Source organism: Oncorhynchus keta, chromosome 10 (assembly GCF_023373465.1).
Source record: "Oncorhynchus keta strain PuntledgeMale-10-30-2019 chromosome 10, Oket_V2, whole genome shotgun sequence".
Taxonomy (NCBI): Eukaryota; Metazoa; Chordata; class Actinopteri; order Salmoniformes; family Salmonidae; genus Oncorhynchus; species Oncorhynchus keta.
In genome coordinates, this window is record NC_068430.1 from 49,887,134 (window position 1) to 49,909,652 (window position 22,519).

Genomic DNA, 22,519 nt, shown 5'->3' on the forward strand with positions numbered 1-22,519 from the left:
ACTGGTGACCAAGGTTCAATCCTCTGGTTGATCACCCTTCCCACTGTACCCTCTTCTGATTTTCATTCTATCTCAATAAAATGTAAAAAAACAAAAAACAAACATATATTCTCCAATTGATTATAGCCCATAAATGGACACTTTAGTTGGTGTATTTCAGTTACTGCACCATTTGATTAAAAGTGCCCGAAAACAGCCAACACAGTACATGATCCTTTACTTAGATTTGTGTGAAATTGTTAGATATTACTTGTTAGATATTGCTGGACTATTGAACTAGAAGAGCAAGCATTTCGCTACATCAACAATAACATCTGCTAAACACGTGTATGTGACCAATACATTTTAATTTGATCCTAAAATTGCATATTAGAATAGACTGCAGTCATTCACTGATTCAGTGATGGTCGACCAAGATCAGGATTATAGCTGTATAAAGTTATGTCCCTCTTAACTATTCACATGGTAATGGCAGGTACAGTGCAATTACAGTGTATAATTGTTACATTACCTGTTCGTAACAATACAAACTAAATATAAGCATTACATTTGTAAACCAACTCAAATCAATTCCGTTGAAAAATGAGATTATGCAAGCCACTAACAGGTAGGATAACCGTGCTAAGCACAAACAAATTACGACATTACATTGTACCTCAGCAGTCAACTGCAGTCATTCGAATTGTGATTTGTGTTTACACAATTTGAAATGGGAAACAAAGTCAAAAATGTTATTTCATATAAATGATTATCAACATTTCACATGGTTTTCATGGGGGTGAATAGTCTTTGCCTCAATCATGCGGTGGGAATGGAACTTCCAGTGCACTGTGCAGAGACAGATCCCTTGTTTCCACCCCTATGGTAAAGAAATGGTTTGCTCCATGCAGATAGTGGCTCTTTGCTGAATTTCACTACAGTCGGTGCTTGCCTTGCTGCCGTGACAGTACTGTACCTTTTTCTGCGTCTGTTGATCTCTTATTGCTCTTTGAACAATTTTACTCTTGACATTTTCCTTGGTGAGTAATTTCTTCCCCCTCTTACCTTTTCTTTTTTCTCTTCTTTTTCTCTATTTTTGTTCCTCTTTATTTTGTTATATTTTTCCATTTCAGTGCCTCAATTCTCACAGATTTTTACATTTTTTAAAATGCATTTTGACTTTTGGATAGCTCGCTATTGACTTATAATTACAGTGTCCGAGGAAAGAATGTATGTGTCTTTACTCTCTTACAAAATGTGCATTACGAATAGGACATATAGCCTATCTATGTGTTGGGAGGAATTTATATTTCCAATAATCAGCAATCTGTTTTCATGTTCTCTATTTTACTCCCAAATGACTGTCATTGATTTTTGGTGTGCAGGTTTTTCTAAGCCTACAAAAAGTAACCCAATGACACACTGACCAGGTATACAATGTTTTTTGTTGTTGTTATTCTTCTGGCGTATCTCCGTTTGAGGTTATTAACCATTTTTCTTTTTAAGATGATATATATATATATATATATATATATATATATATATATATATATATATATATAATTTTTATCGCTATTTTCATTAAAGTAGTTCATGCAGCTAGATATGCGTGTGGCTCAACGTCAAAGTTTAAATGCAAAATTAACATAAGGCATTAACGCCTTCTTATTTATGTATTGTGCTCTTATATAGAACGTTCCATTGTACTTTGACTGATAGCATAGTGAAAAACAAAAAAACTAACCAAGAATACAATTTTCTCCCAACATCATGGCTAGAATTTCATATGGGGTTTCTCTCATAGAACAAATTTCACCAACAGTCCAAATAGTTCATGTCAATACAATACTAATGATCCGACACTGCAGATAGGCTATTCATGCAGCTGACTGATGACACAGGGCAATGAGAAAGCTTAGCCCGAAGACAGCCATGGTATTTGCAGATCTGTCATCATCATTATTTAGTGTTTTACCCTAATGCATCTATTATTTGTGGATGCTGTGCTGTCAAATGTTTTGTGCTCCACCTCTGCCCTGATAGAATGTCTTTCCCTTCAACTGGCGGTAACCCCATGCTTCTATAGGGTTATCCATCAAAAATACATAATTACAATGTAATGTATGAAGCAAGAGTAGAGACGGACCCATTGAATTATAGCAGAAGCATTCATTTGTGGAGGTGACGAAAGGGCAAACATTCTAGGGTCATTTTTTACAGAAAATGTATCATTGTTTAGCTACCTCTGCATTATCAGTATCTGTCAATATACTGTATTTATAAAGGCGTCGCAACTGCTTAACCCCATCCTGACCAATTCAGTACCAGTATGAAAATAACAGACCTGGGTCCAAAAAGTATTTATTTTCTTTCAAGTACTTTACCTGCGTTTAATCATGCTTTAGTTGCGCTTTAGTTGTTGAATGGAATAGTCCCAAAAGTGCAAACCCTGTCCACCTGGCACTTCTGGCAGGTTCACTCAAATGCTCAAAGTGCTTGAAAGAAAACAAATACTTTTTGGACCCAGGTCTGAAAAACATGAAACTGTTGAATGACTGTTTCTGAGAGTGGGACGCCTGCTAAACTGGGCTAAACTTGTTTAGATATAAGTCAAGGTGTTTTAATGTAGGGCTTCATTTTGGGCCAGGGAATGCTTTTAAACTGACTCAGACATACTGGTACAGACATACTCCTGTAGATATGCATCACGTAGCTTATCATTCCAAGTCTTCTTCTCTTACGTCTGTTAATTGCTAAGGCTCTCGTTGACTGAAGAAGATTCCCATTAAGAGTGATTAAAGTGCATGCATCCCAAGTCCAATTTTAATCAAAGAAATGTAGTCTTACTGAATATGGCATGAACAACCAAAATGGTTCTGAGAAGATAAACCAAATTTTTGAGTTAATTGACCTGATAATTAATTTAAGCACTCCATGAGACATAAATGTGTTTTTCATATAAAACTGAATGACAGATTTTGTGTTTTTGACTGTCATTTTTCCAGCAGTAATGTTCACTGTCACCAGGGACAGAAGTGTTAAAATCTCGGTGAAAGCATAACAGAAGTATAGCAACCGTGTGAAGTGTAAGGGAATTTTAAATGGAAAGCTCAGGTGTATTGCCTTAGGCAAGAGCAGGCTGCCACTTCTTTGCAGGGGTCTGGGCTGAAAATGACAGGTGTTTTGATCCTTTGATCTTCAGCAGGTTCTTCCAGGAGCTAACTCCAATTCACGTTGTAGAGAAAGTATGTCTTCTACCGTGTGCAAAATCCAGTGGGTAGTAACTTTTTTTCTTAAGCACGATGATCGAATATTTTCAACACAGAGCATTGTGTTATGATACGGCCATGTTTTGAGGAGCATGGTTGGGTTCTGGACAGACCAGACCTCACTCTTTGATCAACAGTACTCCTACGGGTTACCTTTGAGCTTTGGAAAACACGAGTCCCCAGATCACTTGTTTCTAACCAACATACATTGCAGTAGCACTGTACGTTACAAATAAATATGTGTAGCCTATTAGTAAGAGATTCACCAAAAGATGTTGCCTAACTATCTTTTCCCTGGTGAAAGCCATCAACACATGCAACATATCCTCTTTAAATAGGACAGAATATTGGCACATACGGGGGGGGGGGAGATCATTCAATATTTGCAATGTAAAGCTCTGTAGGGAATAATATTTTATCATCCAGATGCTGCAGCAGTAATCCTGGACTCCCTAATTGAATCCACAGGGTGTTTTTAGTGATAAGGTCTCAGGTGAGCCTCTGCTGCGACAGATTACGTCTCTGTAGTCAAATCACTCTGCTTATCATGCTTCTTTTAAATTGCAGGATTCCATTGTACAGTCCCGGGCTGAGAGCACTGGGACCAAGCATCTAGTATCAGACCTCCTCGTTACCTGGTCAGAGTAGACAGGTATGTGCAGTGGCTTTAATAACCAATACAGTATTAGGAACCTAACAATAGTCTGAGCAGTGATATATTGAACATTTAGGAAAGATGTCATATGTTGGTTGTTATCTGGTCAGATAAGCAGATTTACAACCAGTTTAAGTATTTTCGGGTTGCTCAAATTGTTTTTACAAAATAGTATACAACTAAGTATACAACTGGACCATGTTGCCATACTTGACGTCCCGTTTTGGCCGCTAAGATGCTGTCACCAAATGTTCTATGACAATAACACTCACATTTTCATTGTAACTGGAATGAAATTGTCCAACATGGCAGCAATGGAGGAAGTGCATGAAGATGACCACAAATGCCTCGTTTGCCATATTTCTCTATGTTACTCTTTCTTTGTATCGGCATTAGCATGATGCCTATTCTAGCTCCAAGACAGCAGCAATTTTAAAAAGTATATTGTGCTAATTTATTGGTGCATTTGAACCATGTCGCGCCCCATAGTTTAAAGACTCGGTGGTAAAACAATGACATCATACAGTATCTGTGCTCTGCCATCTTTATACATGTTCGCCATTGAAATATAACATTTGTTACAATGTAACAGTAGGTTATACCAGCTATAAGGACTAGCCTTTTGAAAATAATTTGAATGTTCTATATGGTCCTGTCGTATGACTGGTGGCAATACTTCGACTGGGCACCCCCATTTTATGTTAAAACTACACTGGTCATGGTGTTGATATTTTTGGCGTTAAAACAAAACTAAATGGAGTAAATATCCAACTCTCAATTGGAGTTGCTTAAATTGAACTCCAATTGCCATTTGACTATTTTCAGTGTTGTTTTTAATGAACTCCCTTGTCATTGTAAACTTTTTTATTGTGAATTAACAATCAAGCAGAGAACATTTCTCTTTCAGTTTAGTTAATTAGAGTTATAAGGATGTACAAGTTTATTTGAATATTTCACGTTAAGGTGGTTTGAAATTTTTGGAAGCCAACTTGCAGGAAGATATCCAGCTCTTTTATATAATTTACAACTTGCAATCAGAATGCCTGTCAAAGTAAGGATGAAATGGTGTACATGAAGACTACCTATAGCATGTAAACTGGAACAACAATCTTACCAATGGTTGCTATAAATACAACCACTTACAGATTGGATTAGTTTAGAAAAATGCATGTTTCTGATCTGTGTGTAGCATAAGATCAAAAGCAATCAATGTACATGTGAAAACACACAATGAAACAAACAATTAAACAAATCAACAAGGCATGCCGGGAAATATTAGGCCCCTCCCACATTTGTGGATAACTCCATAGATTTAACTCCCTTGCCCAATCCCAAATCGGCCCCGAGAGCCTACACTTTACGCAATTGTGGAGATCTGAGACGATTTGACAGGAGAAACTTTCACCAAGCCTATCAGAGGACAAGGTTAGCAATTCAAATCAAATTTATTTGTCACATACACATGGTTAGCAGATGTTAATGCGAGTGTAGCGAAATGCTTGTGCTTCTAGTTCCGACAATGCAGTAATAACCAACGAGTAATCTAACCTAACAATTCCAAAACTACTAACTTATACACACACAAGTGTAAAGGGATAAACAATATGTACATAAAGATATATGAATGAGTGATGGTACAGAACGGCATAGGCAAGATGCAGTAGATGATATCGAGTACAGTATACACATATGACATGAGAAATGTAGGGTATGTAAACAAAGTGGCATAGTTTAAAGTGGCTAGTGATTCATGTATGCCATAAAGATGCAGTAGATTATATAGGGTACAGTATATACATCAAATCAAATGTATTTATATAGCCCTTCGTACATCAGCTGATATCTCAAAGTGCTGTACAGAAACCCAGCCTAAAACCCCAAACAGCAAGCAATGCAGGTGTAGAAGCACGGTGTCTAGGAAAAACTCCATAGAAAAGGCCAAAACCTAGGAAGAAACCTAGAGAGGAACCAGGCTATGTGGGGTGGCCAGTCGTCTTCTGGCTGTGCCGGATGGAGATTATAACAGAACATGGCCAAGATGTTCAAATGTTCATAAATGACCAGCATGGTCAAATAATAATAATAATCACAGGCAGAACAGTTGAAACTGGAGCAGCAGCACGGCCAGGTGGACTGGGGACAGCAAGGAGTCATCATGTCAGGTAGTCCTGAGGCATGGTCCTAGGGCTCAGGTCCTCCGAGAGAGAGAAAGAAAGAGAGAATTAGAGAGAGCATACTTAAATTCACACAGGACACCGGATAGGACAGGAGAAGTACTCCAGATATAACAAACTGACCCTAGCCCCCCGACACATAAACTACTGCAGCATAAATACTGGAGGCTGAGACAGGAGGGGTCAGGAGACACTGTGGCCCCATCCGAGGACAACCCCGGACATGGCCAAACAGGAAGGATATAACCCCACCCACTTTGCCAAAGCACAGCCCCCACATCACTAGAGGGATATCTTCAACCACCAACTTGCCATCATGAGACAAGGCCAAGTATAGCCCACAAAGATCTCCGCCACGCCATACATATGAGATGAGGAATGTAGGGTATGTAAACATTATATTAAGTAGCATTGTTTAAAGTGGCTAGTGATATATTTTGCATCAATTCCCATTATGAAAGTGGCTGGAGTTGAGTGAGTGTTGGCAGCAGCCACTCAATGTTAGTGGTGGCTGTTTAACAGTCTGATGGCCTTGAGATAGCAGCTGTTTTTCAGTCTCTCGGTCCCTGCTTTGATGCACCTGTACTGACCTCACCTTCTGGATGATAGCGGGGTGAACAGGCAGTGGCTTGGGTTGTTGTTGTCCTTGGTGATCCTTATGGCCTTCCTGTGACATCGGGTGGTGTAGGTGTAGGCTCTCCATCCTCTCCGAGTTGGGCATCTCCGGCGCGGCCCACGCTTGGATTGCGTCCTACCTGACAGGTCGCTCCTACCAGGTGGCGTGGCGAGAATCTGTCTCCTCACCACGCGCTCTCACCACTGGTGTCCCCAGGGCTCTGTTCTAGGCCCTCTCCTATTCTCGCTATACACCAAGTCACTTGGCTCTGTCATAACCTCACATGGTCTCTCCTATCATTGCTATGCAGATGACACACAATTAATCTTCTCCTTTCCCCCTTCTGATGACCAGGTGGCGAATCGCATCTCTGCATGTCTGGCAGACATATCAGTGTGGATGACGGATCACCACCTCAAGCTGAACCTCGGCAAGACGGAGCTGCTCTTCCTCCCGGGGAAGGACTGCCCGTTCCATGATCTCGCCATCACGGTTGACAACTCCATTGTGTCCTCCTCCCAGAGCGCTAAGAACCTTGGCGTGATCCTGGACAACACCCTGTCGTTCTCAACTAACATCAAGGCGGTGGCCCGTTCCTGTAGGTTCATGCTCTACAACATCCGCAGAGTACGACCCTGCCTCACACAGGAAGCGGCGCAGGTCCTAATCCAGGCACTTGTCATCTCCCGTCTGGATTACTGCAACTCTGTTGGCTGGGCTCCCTGCCTGTGCCATTAAACCCCTACAACTCATCCAGAACGCCGCAGCCCGTCTGGTGTTCAACCTTCCCAAGTTCTCTCACGTCACCCCGCTCCTCCGCTCTCTCCACTGGCTTCCAGTTGAAGCTCGCATCCGCTACAAGACCATGGTGCTTGCCTACGGAGCTGTGAGGGGAACGGCACCTCAGTACCTCCAGGCTCTGATCAGGCCCTACACCCAAACAAGGGCACTGGTTCATCCACCTCTGGCCTGCTCGCCTCCCTACCACTGAGGAAGTACAGTTCCCGCTCAGCCCAGTCAAAACTGTTCGCTGCTCTGGTTCCCCAATGGTGGAACACACTCCCTCACGACGCCAGGACAGCGGAGTCAATCACCACCTTCCGGAGACACCTGAAACCCCACCTCTTTAAGGAATACCTAGGATAGGATAAAGTAATCCTTCTCACCCCCCTAAAAGATTTAGATGCACTATTGTAAAGTGGCTGTTCCACTGGATGTCATAAGGTGAATGCACCAATTTGTAAGTCGCTCTGGATAAGAGCGTCTGCTAAATGACTTAAATGTAAATGTAAATGTAGGTGTCCTGGAGGGCAGGTAGTTTGCCCCCGGTGATGCGTTGTGCAGACCTCACTACCCTCTGGAGAGCCTTACGGTTGTGGACAGAGCAGTTGCCGTACCAGGCGGTGATACAGCCCGACAGGGTGCTCTCGATTGTGCATCTTTAGAAGTTTGTGAGTGCTTTTGGTGACAAGCCGAATTTCTTCAGCCTCCTGAGGTTGAAGAGGCACTGCTGTGCCTTCTTCACCATGCTGTGAGTGGACCAATTCAGTTTGTCCGTGATGTATATGCCGAGGAACTTAAAACTTACTACCCTCTCCACTACTGTCCCATCGATGTGGATAGGGGGGTGCTCCCTCTCCTTTGTTTTGTTGACGTTGAGTCTGAGGTTATTTTCTGACACCACACTCCAAGGGCCCTCACCTCCTCCCTGTAGGCCGTCTCGTCGTTGTTGGTAATCAAGCCTACCACTATTGTGTCGTCCGCAAACTTGATGATTGAGTTGGAGGCGTGCATGGCCACGCAGTCATGGGTGAACAGGGAGTACAGGAGAGGGCTCAGAACGCACCCTTGTGGGGCCCCAGTGTTGAGGATCAGCGGGGTGGAGATGTTGTTACCTACCCTCACCACCTGGGGGCGGCCCGTCAGGAAGTCCAGTACCCAGTTGCACAGGGCGGGGTCGAGACCCAGGCTCTCGAGCTTAATGACAAGTTTGGAGGGTACTATGATGTTAAATGCTGAGCTGTAGTCGATGAACAGCATTCTCACATAGGTATTCCTCTTGTCCAGATGGGTTAGGGCAGTGTGCAGTGTGGTTGAGATTGCATCGTCTGTGGACCTATTTGGGTGGTAAGCAAATTGGAGTGGGTCTAGGGTGTCAGGTAGGGTGGATGTGATATGGTCGTTGACTAGTTTCTCAAAGCAGTTTATGATGACGGATGTGAGTGCTATGGGGCAGTAGTCGTTTAGCTCAGTTACCTTAGCTTTCTTGGGAACAGGGACAATGGTGGCCCTCTTGAAGCATGTTTGAACATCAGAACATCCGTAAACACACCAGCCAGCTAGTGTGCGCATGCTCTGAGGACACGGCTGGGGATGCAGTCTGGGTCTGCAGCCTTGCGAGGGTTAACATGTTTAAATGTTTTCCTCACGTCGGCTGCAGTGAAGTAGAGTCCGCAGGTTTTGGTTGCGGGCCGTGTCAGTGGCACTGTATTGTATTGTCAAATCCTCACAGATCTCCACAAGTGCATATGGTGTGGGGTCTAGGGGTCAAATTGGGATTGGGTTCCTGTCTCTGGTTACTCTTATTAATGGAGTAAAAATTACTCCTTCCAGTTATCAACACTAACTCCAGGGAGCGTATCACTCTCCTGAAGATAATTCCCAATCGAGTCAATTTAACCCATATTTTTTTTATCACTGTGATTTGTACTATCCTTGATTTACTGTGCATATTGATTGCTTTCGACCAAATAAAACAAGGAATATATTAAATCAATTCTCCTAGCTCTGACACATCCCCTCACATTTCTGTAATACTGAATAAAGGATTATTTGGTCACACTTTACATAATGTATAATTGTTACATTGACAATATTGTTCTTTCAATTTATTTAAGTAATTGCAATGTGACAACATGTACTATGTAACAACATAATACAATGTTGTTAGTGTAATTACAGAGTTGCTACAAAGGCATAAGAGCAATTAATGTAACTGGACACAATAGTTTAGAACACCATTTAATTTCTTCCTATGAGTCGTTTCCTGTATCAAAGTTTGCCACGTGCAACATACCTCAGGTTGATAATTTGACCCACCTGTCCTATCCAATTACATAATTCAAGAACAAAACACACACACACACACACACACACACACACACACACACACACACACACACACACACACACACACACACACACACACACACACACACACACACACACACACACACACACACACACACATGTATATATACAGTGGGGAGAACAAGTATTTGTTACACTGCCGATTTTGCAGGTTTTCCTACTTACTTACAAAGCATGTAGAGGCCTGTAATTTTTATCATAGGTACACTTCAACTGTGAGAGACAGAATCTAAAACAAAAATCCAGAAAATCACATTGTATGATTTTTAAGTAATTAATTTGCATTTTATTGCATGACATAAGTATTTGATACATCAGAAAAGCAGAACTTAATATTTGGTACAGAAACATTTGTTTGCAATTACAGAGATCATACGTTTCCTGTAGCTCTTGACCAGGTTTGCACACACTGCAGCAGGGATTTTGGCCCACTCCTCCATACAGACCTTCTCCAGATCCTTCAGGTTTCAGGGCTGTCGCTGGGCAAAATGGACTTTCAGCTCACTCCAAAGATGTTCTATTGGGTTCAGTACCAGTCAAAAGTTGACACACCTACTAATTGTTTGGGTTTTTCTTTAATTTTACTATTTTCTACATTGTAGAATAATAATGAAGACATCAAGACCATTAAATATCACATACTGTATGGAATCAGATAGTAACCAAAAATCTGTTAATCAAATCGAAATGTATTTTATATTTGAGATTCTTCAAAAGAGCCACCCTTTGCCTTGATGACAACTTTAGTCACCTGGAATACATTTCAAATAACAGGTGCGCCTAACAAGCTCATTTGTGGAGTCGAAAAAAACAGCAAGCTCTACTACCGGACAGCCCTTCTTTGTCTTCACCCATTCAGCATCATTCACACCCTCTTAAGCTTCAGCCCCTCCCATCTCTTTAAGGGTTGATCTGAGCATTCTTTAGTAACAACAGAAGTTAATTCTTAGGGCTGCAATCCCGGTAACGGGATGATATGACAACAGCCAGTGAAAGTGCAGGGCGCCAAATTCAAAACAACAGAAATCTCATAATTAAAATTCCTCAAACATACATGTATCTTATGCCGTTTTAAAGGTAATCTTGTTGTTAATCCCACCACAGTGTCCGATTTCAAATAGGCTTTACAGTGAAAGCACCACAAACGATTGTTAGGTCACCACCAAGCCACAGAAGAACACCACCAGCCAAAGAGAGGAGTCACAAAAAGCACAAATAGAGATAAAATGCATCACTAACCTTGAATTATCTTCATCAGATGACACTCATAGGACTTCATGTTACACAATACATGTATGTTTTGTTTGATGAAGTTCATATTTATATTTAAAAAATGTGAGTTTACATTGGCGAGTTTACGTTCAATAGTTCCAAAAACATCCAGTGATTTTGCATAGCCACATCGATTCAACAGAAATACTCATCATAAATGTAGATGATAATACAAGTTATACACGTGGAATTATAGATATACCTCTCCTTAATGCAAACGCTGAGAAGGCGCTAATAAATTAAATTTTCGCCATGTTGGAGTCAACAGAAACCAGAAATCACATTATAAATATTCCCTTACCTTTGATGATCTTCAATAGAATGCAGTCCCAGGAATCCTAGTTCCACAATAAATGCTTGATATGTTCGATAATGTCCATTATTTATGTCCAAGTAGCTATTTTCGTTAGCTCGTTAGGTACATATATCCAAACGCTCGTGCTTGTCCAGCCGAACGTTGGACAAAAACTTTATTAAGTTATATTACAGGTCGAAGAAACATTTCAAACTAAGTATAGAATCAATCTTTAGGGTGTTGTTATCATAAATCTTCCATAAAGTTCCAACTGGAGAATTCCTTTCTGTCTCGTGAAGCAATGGAACGTAGGTCAATATCATGTGGAATGCACGTGACCAGGAAATGGCTCTCTGCCAGTAACCTGACTCAGTCAGCTCTTATTCAGGCCAACAACACAGTAGAAGCCTCATTCAAGTTTCTAAAGACGGTTGACATTATTGGAAGCCCTAGGAAGTGCAACTTCATCCATATCTCAATGTGAATTCAATAGGGCCTGGGTTGAAAATCGACCAACCTCAGATTTCTGTTTGGATTTCACTTCCTGTTCAGATTTCTTCTCAGGTTTTTGTCTGCCATGTGAGTTCTGTTATACTCAGACATCATTCAAACAGTTTGAGAAACTTCAGAGTGTTTTCTATCTAATACTACTACTACTAATAATAATATGCATATATTAGCAACTGAGACTGAGGAGCAGGCCGTTTACTCTGGGCACCTTTCATCCAAGCTACTCAATACTGCCCCTGCAGCCATAAGAAGTTTTAAGCACCCCTGTAAAGGCCATTATTTAAAATAGCTACAGTTGAAGTCGGAAGTTTACATGCACCATAGCCAAATACATTAACAATCAGTTTTTCACAATTCCTGACATTCAATCGTAGTAAAAAAAATACCAGTTTTAGGTCAGTTAAGATCACCACTTTATTTTAAGAATGTGAAATGTCAGAATAATAGTAGAGAGAATGATTTATTTCATCACCTTCCCAGTGGGTCAGAAGTTTACATACACTCAATTAGTATTTGGTAGCATTGCCTTTAAATTGTTTATCTTGTGTCAAATGTTGTTTCGGGGAGCCTTCCACAAGCTTCCCACAATAAGTTGTTCAAATTTTGTCCCATTCCTCCTGACAGAGCCGGTGTAACTGAGTCAGGTTTGTAGGCCTCCTTGCTCGCACAAGCCTTTTCAGTTCTGCCCACAAATCCTTTTCTATAGGATTGAGGTCAGGGCTTTGTGATGGCCACTCCGATATCTTGACTTTGTTGTCCTTAAGCCATTTTGCCAGAAATTTGGAAGTATGCTTGGAGTCATTGTTCATTTGGAAGATCCATTTGCGAGGAAGCTTTAACTTTAACTGATGTCTTGAGATGTTGCTTCAATATATCCACATAATTTTCCTGCCTCATCATGCCATCTATTTTGTGAAGTGCACCAGTCCATCCTGCAGCAAAGCACCCCCACAGCATGATGCTGCCACCCCGTGCTTCACGGTTAGGATGGTGTTCTTCGGCTTGCAACCCTCCCCCTTTTTCCTCCAAACATAACGATGGTCATTATGGCCAATCAGCTCTATTTTTGTTTCATCAGACCAGTACAGTCTTTGTCCCCATGTGCAGTTGCAAACCGAAGTCTGGCTTTTTTATGGCAGTTTTGGAGCAGTGGCTTCTTCCTTGCTGAGCGGCCATTCAGGTTATGTCGATATAGGACTCGTTTTACTGTGGGTATAGATACCTTTGTACCTGTTTCCTCCAGCATCTTCACAAGGTCCTTTGCTGATGTTCTGGGATTGATTTGCACTTTTCGCACCAAAGTACGTTCATCTCTAGGAGACAGAACGCGTCTCCTTCCAGAGTGATATGACGGCTGCGTGGTCCCATGGTGTTTATACTTGCGTATTATTGTTTGTACAGATGAACGTGGTACCTTCAGGTTGAACCAGACTTGTGGAGGTCTTGGCTGATTTCTTTTGATTTTCCCATGATGTCAAGCAAAGAGGCACTAAGTTTGAAGGTAGGCCTTGAAATACATCCATAGGTACACCTCCAATTGACTAAAATGATGTCAATTAGCCTATCAAAAGCCATGACATCATTTTCTTAGTGTATGTAAACTTCTGATCCACTGGAATTGTGATACAGTGAATTATAAGTGAAATAATCTGAAATAATCTAGCTAACTAGCTAAACAGTGAACCATAATCACAACTCATGAGGTTACTACCCTGCATGATTCTGCAGTGAGCTAACCAACCAGGTTCAATGTTAGTTAGCCAAGCAAATGGCTCTGAGATACAAATAATAAGATCATACACGTAACGTTAGCTAGCAAGCAGTACACTTTAACTAGAAATGAAACAACTTTCTTACCCATATACATCATAGATAGACGCGTCTCCTGTCACGGATGTCATGTTTCCCTTCGTTTGAATATGTAATCCGGAGACAGGAGTTTTCTCCATCTCCAATTCCATTGAACTCGGTCCTCCAGAAAGTGGAGGGAAACACTTATGCAGTTTTAATACGCGATACATAAAAAAGCTACGTTAGACAGGATTACCAACACATACTGACCAGCTCAAATAGACAGACGCGTACTAAACTCAGCAAAAAAGAAACGTCCCTTTTCCAAGACCCTGTCGTTCAAAGATTATTCGTAAAAATCCAAATAACTTCACAGATCTTCATTGCAAAGGGTTTGAATGCTGTTTCCCATGCTTGTTCAATGAACCATGAACATGCACCTGTGGAACGGTCGTTAAAATAACCTAACAGCTTTCAGATGGTAGGCAATTAAGGTCACAGTTATGAAAACTTAGTACACTAAAGAGGCCTTTCTACTGACTATGAAAAACACCAAAATAAAGATACCCAGGGTCCCTGCTCATCTACGTGAACATGCCTTAGGCATGCTGCAAGGAGGCATGAGAACTGCAGATGTGGCCAGGGCAATAAATTGCAATGTCCCGTACTCTGAGACGCCCAAGACAGTGCTACAGGGAGACAGGACGGACAGCTGATCTTCCTCGCAGTGGCAGACCACGTGTAACAACACCTGCACAGGATCAGTACATCCAAACATCATACCTGCGGGACAGGTACAGGATGGCAATAACAATTGCCCGAGTTACACCAGGAACGCACAATCCCTCCATCAGTGCTCAGACTGTCCGCAATAGGCTGAGAGAGGCTGGACTGAGGGCTGGTAGGCCTGTTGTAAGGCAGGTCCTCACCAGACATCATCGTCAACAACGTCACCTATGGGCACAAGCCCACTAGTGGACTATAAAGGGAATCGGGTGTCATATTGAACATTGAGATACTGTCTCTGTTGTCTATGAGTTCAATGGACAAGTGTCCTGTGACGTCAACATTAAGTAAACCATTTTAATAAGCTAAGTACATGCTGTGATAGGTGGTAGGTACACGAGTGTGTTTGAGCCTTTTCCTTACTCCCCTTTAGTGTTTTACCACTGCATTGGATGACATGCTCCCTTTGGGGACAGCAATTGTGTGTGACTGTAGCCCATCTCTGAAAACCTCAAAGGCTTTTTATTCGGCATCTTACCCCAAGTGAACCTTATATTCAAGGTCTTTGTCTGTCGGGCTGGTATCATGTCAGGTAACGATAACGCACTACTGTACTGTTGACTGGTGAGCCATACAGGTCAGTAGTACCCAGGACATCCGTGTGATAGTGTATCCTATCACATGGATATACACAGTGAGTGTGTAATTGTGTGTGTGTGTGTGTGTGTGTGTGTGTGTGTGTGTGTGTGTGTGTGTGTGTGTGTGTGTGTGTGTGTGTGTGTGTGTGTATTTAAAGGGCTGGTATAGTGTGCTTACACGTGTGTGTGCATGTGACACGTGCACGCATGTGTGACAGCACCTGAGAGAACCCATATCAGCTGTCCGAGTTTGTAATCATCACGTCTCCCTTCACTGCCACATTACTTTATTGCATTTTTAAAAAGGGCCTGAAAATGAATGGGCTCACTCCCAGTTCATAACGAGTATCCTCTGTCTTGTCTCTCCAAGGGCTGGATTCAATCCGCAGCGCTGAAGTTCGGGGTTACAGCATGATTGAAATTTAAAGGCACTGTTCCCATGTTAGCAGAGACCGCATTCGCAGTGAACGCTGCATAAGTCAGCTCAATCAGAAATGACCTTAACATTTTGATCGCGCAATCTGTAAAGCTTCAGCGATACAGATTGAATTAAGCCCTTAATGTTGCTCTTGCTCGTCCCAGTGAGTTTACGGTAACAGTTAGTCAATGCTCTAGATGTCATTAAACAGCCTAACCAGCTCTGCTGCACTGAGTAAAATGGTCAGAGAGAGGTGTTCTCGATCTCTTGTGTCTGGTAGTAGCTAACTAGCATGCCAGCCAACTTTCGGCAGTTAGCTTGTGTTCTTGGTTGGGACAAGCATGCATTGACAACGAGGCTACAATTCCCCATCCTTTATCAATACAATTTTGACGGCCAACTAGTTGAGAAAGTTTGAGAGGGTTTATCTAATGTTCCTTCATTAGATTTGAGCTTATCTTGCTCTGCCTCACAACTGAGGGAGAAGAGAGCCTACCTTTTCATGGTTGTTTAATCAATAGAACTCTAAAGTTCCCAAAATGTAAGAGGACTCCCGTGGTGTTTACATATTTGCAGAAATCCAATTAGACCACATGGGTCTCCCGGTCACAGCCGGCTGCGACAGAGCCTGGACTCAAACCCAGAATCTCTAGTGGCACAGCTAGCACTGCAACGCAGTGCCTTAGACCACTGCACCACCTTGGAGGCCAAATTGCATTTTATTGCTGGCAATTTGAGTGCACAGAGATACCATGATGAGATCCTAAGGCCCGTTATCATGCCATTCATCCGCCGCCATCACCTCATGTTTCAGTGTGATAATTCACGGACCCATCTCGCAAGGGTCTGTACACAATTCCTGGAAGCTGAGAATGTCTGAGTTCTTCCATGGCCTCCATACTCACCAGACATGTCACCCATTGAGCGTGTTTGTGTGCTCTGGATCAACATGTACGACAGCGTGTTCCAGTTCCCGCCAATATCCATCAACTTTGCACAGCCATTGAAGAGGAGTGAGATAAACATTCCACAGGCCACAATCAACAGCCTGATCAACTCGATGTAAAGGAGATGTGTCGGGCTGCATGAGGCAAATGGTGGTCACACCATTGACTGGTTTTCTGATCCATGCCCCTACATTTTAAAGGTGTCTGTGGCCAACAGATGCATATCTGTATTCTCAGTTTTGTGAAATCCATAGATTAGAGCCTAATTTATTTATTTAAATTGACAGATTTCCTCATATTAACTGTAACTCTGTAAAATGTTATAAATTGTTGCATTTTGTGTTTATATTTCTGTTCAGTATATAAAGGTCTACTGTTGCTCTGATTGGCTATAGCGCATCAGTCTGTGTAGACTCTGGACCTGGACAAGACAGATGTTTTTATTGCAGTGTCTATTAATTGTCCAAATGCGCGGCAGCTTTCCCACGCTATATTGATATAGAATTTTCACAAATGTCTTAGTATGTCTAATTCCAAAACATTGTAAGAATTTATGAAAATGTGAAAATTACCATATCTAAGTGGTTGCTTATCAGAAATGTTTTAAGTGGGGGTGTATATATGAACAGATTTTAATAAGATTTTGTGTTGCTAAATTGTTGTCAGTTGTACTTAAAAATTAAACAATGTTTCACACACAGTTATTTCCAAAGAGATGGCTAACAACAGCAAGCGTGCTGCAATAAATGAGTTTCACTCACCAGATGATGATCATTTGAAACTTAACTTCTTGGTGAAAGTTATTCTTGAAAAGGGAGAAGCTAACAAATTAGAAGATAACAAAAATTGTCCCACTCATTAAGTCAAAATGTGATTGGTTGATTCCACTGTCACTCCAAAATGTAGCCCTAATACAGTTGACAGATGCCTTTATCTAGCTTCTGATGGCCTAGCCAATGACTGACTTAGCTAGCTAGATTTATCTCCCCAGAGACCAGCAAAGAGAAATCCTGAAAACTGAAGATGTTAAATCAGAACATCATTAAAAATAATATAATGATCATTATTATATTATTATTCTATAAACCCTTAGCCCTTCTCTGAAGGCATAGAAGGACCCATAGTTCCCCACTGTGTTTGGGTTAATAATAAATTATAGAGTGGCTCTATTTTCCCCCTGCATGTATTTTTTTCAATATTCTGAATGTCTAAATAATCCATATGTTGTTCTGACATTATCACAGAAATACTGGACATTTTGAACTCTTATCATGGTGTTAATTTGACAAAAGAATTCGGGTATCGGTCTTGACTCAGTCTAGGACCCCCTTGTTCCCCTCCTTGACTTGGACTCAATTTGCTTGGGTCTTGGTCTCGAACACAACACTGTTGGACACCCCTTCAAATTAGTTTATTCAACCACACTCGTTTCTGACAGGTGTATAAAATCGAGTACATAGCCATGCAATCTCCATTGACAGACATTGGCAGTAGAGGGGCCTTACTGAAGAGCTCAGTGACTTTCAACGTGGCATCATCATAGGATGCCTACTTTCCAACAAGTCAGTTCGTCAAATTTCTGCCCTGCTATAGCTGCCCCAGTCAACTGTAAGTGATGTTATTGTGAAGTGTAAATGTCTAAGAGCAATAACGGCTCAAGAGTGAAGTGGTAGGCCACACAAGCTCAAAGAACGGGACCGCTGAGTTCTGAAATGCGTGGCGCGTAAAAATCATCTGTCCTCAGTTGCATCACTCACTACCGAGTTCCAATCTGCCTCTGGAAGCAACGTCCTCTCAAGAACTGTTCGTAGGGAGCTTCATGAAATAGTTTTCCATGGCCGAGCAGCCACACATGCCTAAGATCACCAATGCCAAGCTTTAGCTGGAGTGGTGTAAACGCGTTCTCTGAAGTGATGAATCATGCTTCACCATCTGGCAGTCCGACGGACGAATCTGGGTTTGTCGGATGTCAGTAGAACACTACCTGCCCGAATTCATAGTGCCAAATATAAAGTTTGGTTGAGGAGGAATAATGGTCTGGGCTGTTTTTCATGGTTCGGTCTTAATTCCAGTGAGGGCAAATCTTAACGCTACAGCATACAATGACATTCTAGACGGTTCTGTGATTCCCACTTTGTAGCTACAGTTTGGGGAAGGCCCTTTCTTGTTTCAGCATGACAACACCCCCGTGCACAAAGTGAGTTCAATACAGAAATGGTTTGTTGGTGTAGAAAACATTGACTGGCCTGCACAGAAGAACCCTGACCTCCATCGAACACATTCGGGATGAATTGGAATGCAGACTGCGAGCCAGGCCTAATCATCAGTGCCTAACCTCACTAATGCTCTTGTGGCTGAATGGAAGAAAGTCCCCGCAGCAATGTTCCAACATCTAGTGGAAAGTCTTCTCAGAAGAGTGGAGGCTGTTATAGCAGCAATGGGGGCACCAACTCCATATTAATGCCCATGATTTTTTAATGAGATGTTCGACGAGCAAGTTTCCACATACTTTTGTCATGTAGTGTAGTTCGGGTAGCCATTTGATTATGGGGGGTAGAAGCTGTTCAGGAACCTTTTGGTCACAGACTTGGAGCTCCGGTAGCCCTTGTCATGCGGTAGCAGAGAGAACAGTCTATGACTTAGGTGGCTGGAGCTTTTGACAATTTGTATGGCCTTCCTCTGACACTGCTTGGTATAGAGGTCCTGAATGGCAGGGATCTCTGCCCCAGTGATGCACAGTGAGGGAAAAAAGTATTTGATCCCCTGCTAATTTTGTACGTTTGCGAACTGACAAAGAAATGATCAGTCTATAATTGTAATGGTAGGTTTATTTGAACAGTGAGAGACAGAATAACAACAAAAAATCCAGAAAAACATGTCAAAAATGTTAGAAATTGATTTGCATTTAAATGAGGGAAATAAGTATTTGACCCCCTCTCAATCAAAAAGATTTCTGGCTCCCAGGTGTCTTTTATACAGGTAACGAGTTGAGATTAGGAGCACACTCTTAAAGGGAGTGCTCCTAATCTCAGCTTGTTACCTGTATAAACGACACATGTCCACAGAAGCAATCAATCAATCAATCAGATTCCAAACTCTCCACCATGGCCAAGACCAAAGATTGTAGACCTACACAAGGCTGGAATGGGCTACAAGACCATCGCCAAGCAGCTTGGTGAGAAGGTGACAACAGTTGGTGTGATTATTCGCAAATGGAAGAAACACAAAAGAACTGTCAATCTCTCCCTCGGCCTGGGGCTCCTGCAGCGCCCGCAAGTTCCCCTTGCTCAAGAAAGCACATACAGTGGGGAGAGCAAGTATTTGATACACTGCCGATTTTGCAGGTTTTCCTACTTACAAAGCATGTAGAGGTCTTTTTTTTCATCATAGGTACACTTCAACTGTGGGAGACAGAATCAAAAACAAAAATCCAGAAAATCACATTGTATGATTTTTAAGTAATTAATTAGCATTTTATTGCATGACAAGTATTTGATCACCTACCAACCAGTAAGAATTCCGGCTCTCACAGACCTGTTAGTTTTTCTTTAAGAAGCCCTCCTGTTCTCCACTCATTTCCTGTATTAACTGCACCTGTTTAACTCGTTACCTGTATAAAAGGCACCTGTCCACACAGTCAATCAAACAGACTCCAACCTCTCCACAATGGCCAAGACCAGAGAGCTGTATAAGGACATCAGGGATAAAATTGTAGACCTGCACAAGGCTGGGATGGGCTACAGGACAATAGGCAAGCAGCTTGGTGACAAGGCAACAACTGTTGGCGCAATTATTAGAACATTTAAGAAGTTTAAGATGACCTCCAATCACCCTTGGTCTGGGGCTCCATGCAAGATCTCACCTCGTGGGGCATCAATGATCATGAGGAAGGTGAGGGATCAGCCCAGAACTACACGGCAGGACCTGGTCAATGACCTGAAGAGAGCTGGGCCACAGTCTCTAAGAAAACCATTAGTAACACACTACGCCGTCATGGATTAAAATCCTGCAGTGCATGCAAGGTCCCCCTGCTCAAGCCAGAGCACGTCCAGGCCCGTCTGAAGTTTGCCAATGACCATCTGGATGATCCAGAGGAGGAATGGGTGAAGGTCATGTGGTCTGATGAGACAAAAATAGAGCTTTTTGGTCTAAACTCCTCTCGCCGTGTTTGGAGGAAGAAGAATGATGAGTACAACCCCAAGAACACCATCCCAACTGTGAAACATGGAGGTGGAAACATCATTCTTTGGGGATGCTTTTCTGAAAAGGGGACAGGACGACTGCACCGTATTGAGGGGAGGATGGATGGGCCCATGTATCACAATATCTAGGCCAACAACCTCCTTCCCTCAGTAAGAGCATGGAAGATGGGTCGTGGCTGGGTTTTCCAGCATGACAACGACCCGAAACACACAGCCAGGGCAACGAAGGAGTGGCTCCGTAAGAAGCATCTCAAGGTCCTGGAGTGGCCTAGCCAGTCTCCAGACCTGAACCCAATAGAAAATCTTTGGAGGGAGCTGAAAGTCCGTATTGCCCAGCGACAGCCCCGAAACCTGAAGGATCTGGAAAAGGTCTGTATGGAGGAGTGGGCCAAAATCCCAGCTGCAGTGTGTGCAAACCTGGTCAAGAACTACAGGAAAACGTATGATCTCTGTAATTGCAAACAAAGGTTTCTGTACCAAATATTAAGTTATGCTTTTCTGATGTATCAAATACTTATGCCATGCAATAAAATGCAAATTAATTACTTAATCATACAATGTGATTTTCTGGATTGTTGTTCTCCCCACTGTATATGTGCCCTTCTGAAGTTTGCCAATCTGTATACATGCCAACATCTGAATGATTCAGAGGACAACTGAGTGAAAGTGTTGTGGTCAGATGAGACCAAAATGGAGCTATTTCGCATCAACTCAACTCGCCGTGTTTGGAGGAGGAGGAATGCTGCCTATGACCCCAAGAAAGCCATCCCCACCGTCAAACATGGAGGTGGAAACATAATGTTTTGGGGTTGTTTTTCTGCTAAGGGGACAGGACAACTTCACCGCATCAAAGGGACGATGGACGGGGCCATGTACCGTCAACTCTTGGGTGAGAACCTCCTTCCCTCAGCCAGTGCATTGAAATGGGTCATGGATGGGTATTCAAGCATGACAATGACCCAAAAGACACAGCCAAGGCAACAAAGGAGTGGCTCAAGAAGAAGCACATTAAGGTCCTGGAGTGGCCTAGCCAGTCTCCAGACCTTAATCCCACAGAAAATCCCAATCTTTTCAGCCTCCTGAGGGGGAAAAGTCGTGCCCTCTTCACAACTGTGTTGGTGTGTTTGGACCATGATAGGTCCTTCGTGATGTGAAAGCTCTTGACCCATTCCACTACAGTCTCATCGATGTGAATCGGCCCTCCGTTTCCACACTGCAAGTTCTCTGACTTCCTCACTGTAGGTTGTCTCATCGTCATCAGTGATCAGACTTACCACCGTTGTGTCATTGGCAAACTTAAATCTATATGATTAACAATAACATACTACTTAGAGCAGGGGTGTCAAATTCATTCTTCACTGGGGGCAGCATAAATAATGTGGTGTTATTTCTTCGCTGTCAAAATTGTTTTAGGAATTGTCAATGCTCCCTGACTGTCTAGCTTAGCTGATTATTAGCGAGCTGGAAACAGTTAAGAAACTGTTGGAATGTTGGTTCATTATCATTTCTATACAGTTTCGATTTGATTTCAGTAAATAAGGTAAATAAATGTTAAAAAGTATATTTATTTTGTTTTACCCATGGGCCATATGTTTGACACCCCTGATTTAGAGGATGCTCAAATCAAATCATAGCTTGATATTAAAAATGAAAATGGTTGTCTTAATCTCTTTTTTGTTGTTGTAACTAAAATAAGAATTAAATTGGTCTAGTGAATTGATTACAGTTCTATAAAAGCATCTGTTCCTTTTTCTGGGTCTAAGGATTTAATGGTTTTAGTCAGATTAGACTCTGTCTATCAAGTTAGCTACTCACACATCTCAGTTGGGGCCCATAAGAAAATGTAACCATAGGCACTAAATGGAGAGATAATTACT

At 42.1% G+C, this 22,519-nt stretch overlaps 1 protein-coding gene across 1 annotated transcript in view; it reads left to right on the forward strand.

Moving 5' to 3' along the window:
* The first annotated feature begins 928 nt into the window (after nucleotides 1-928).
* Nucleotides 929-22,519, forward strand: part of raly (RALY heterogeneous nuclear ribonucleoprotein) — a 154,493-nt gene continuing 132,902 nt past the window's right edge. Inside the window, exons 1-2 of the mRNA XM_052527247.1 lie at nucleotides 929-1,019; nucleotides 3,816-3,900. The gene's annotated coding sequence lies outside the window, so the exon portion shown is untranslated. The remainder of the gene's footprint in view (nucleotides 1,020-3,815; nucleotides 3,901-22,519) is intronic.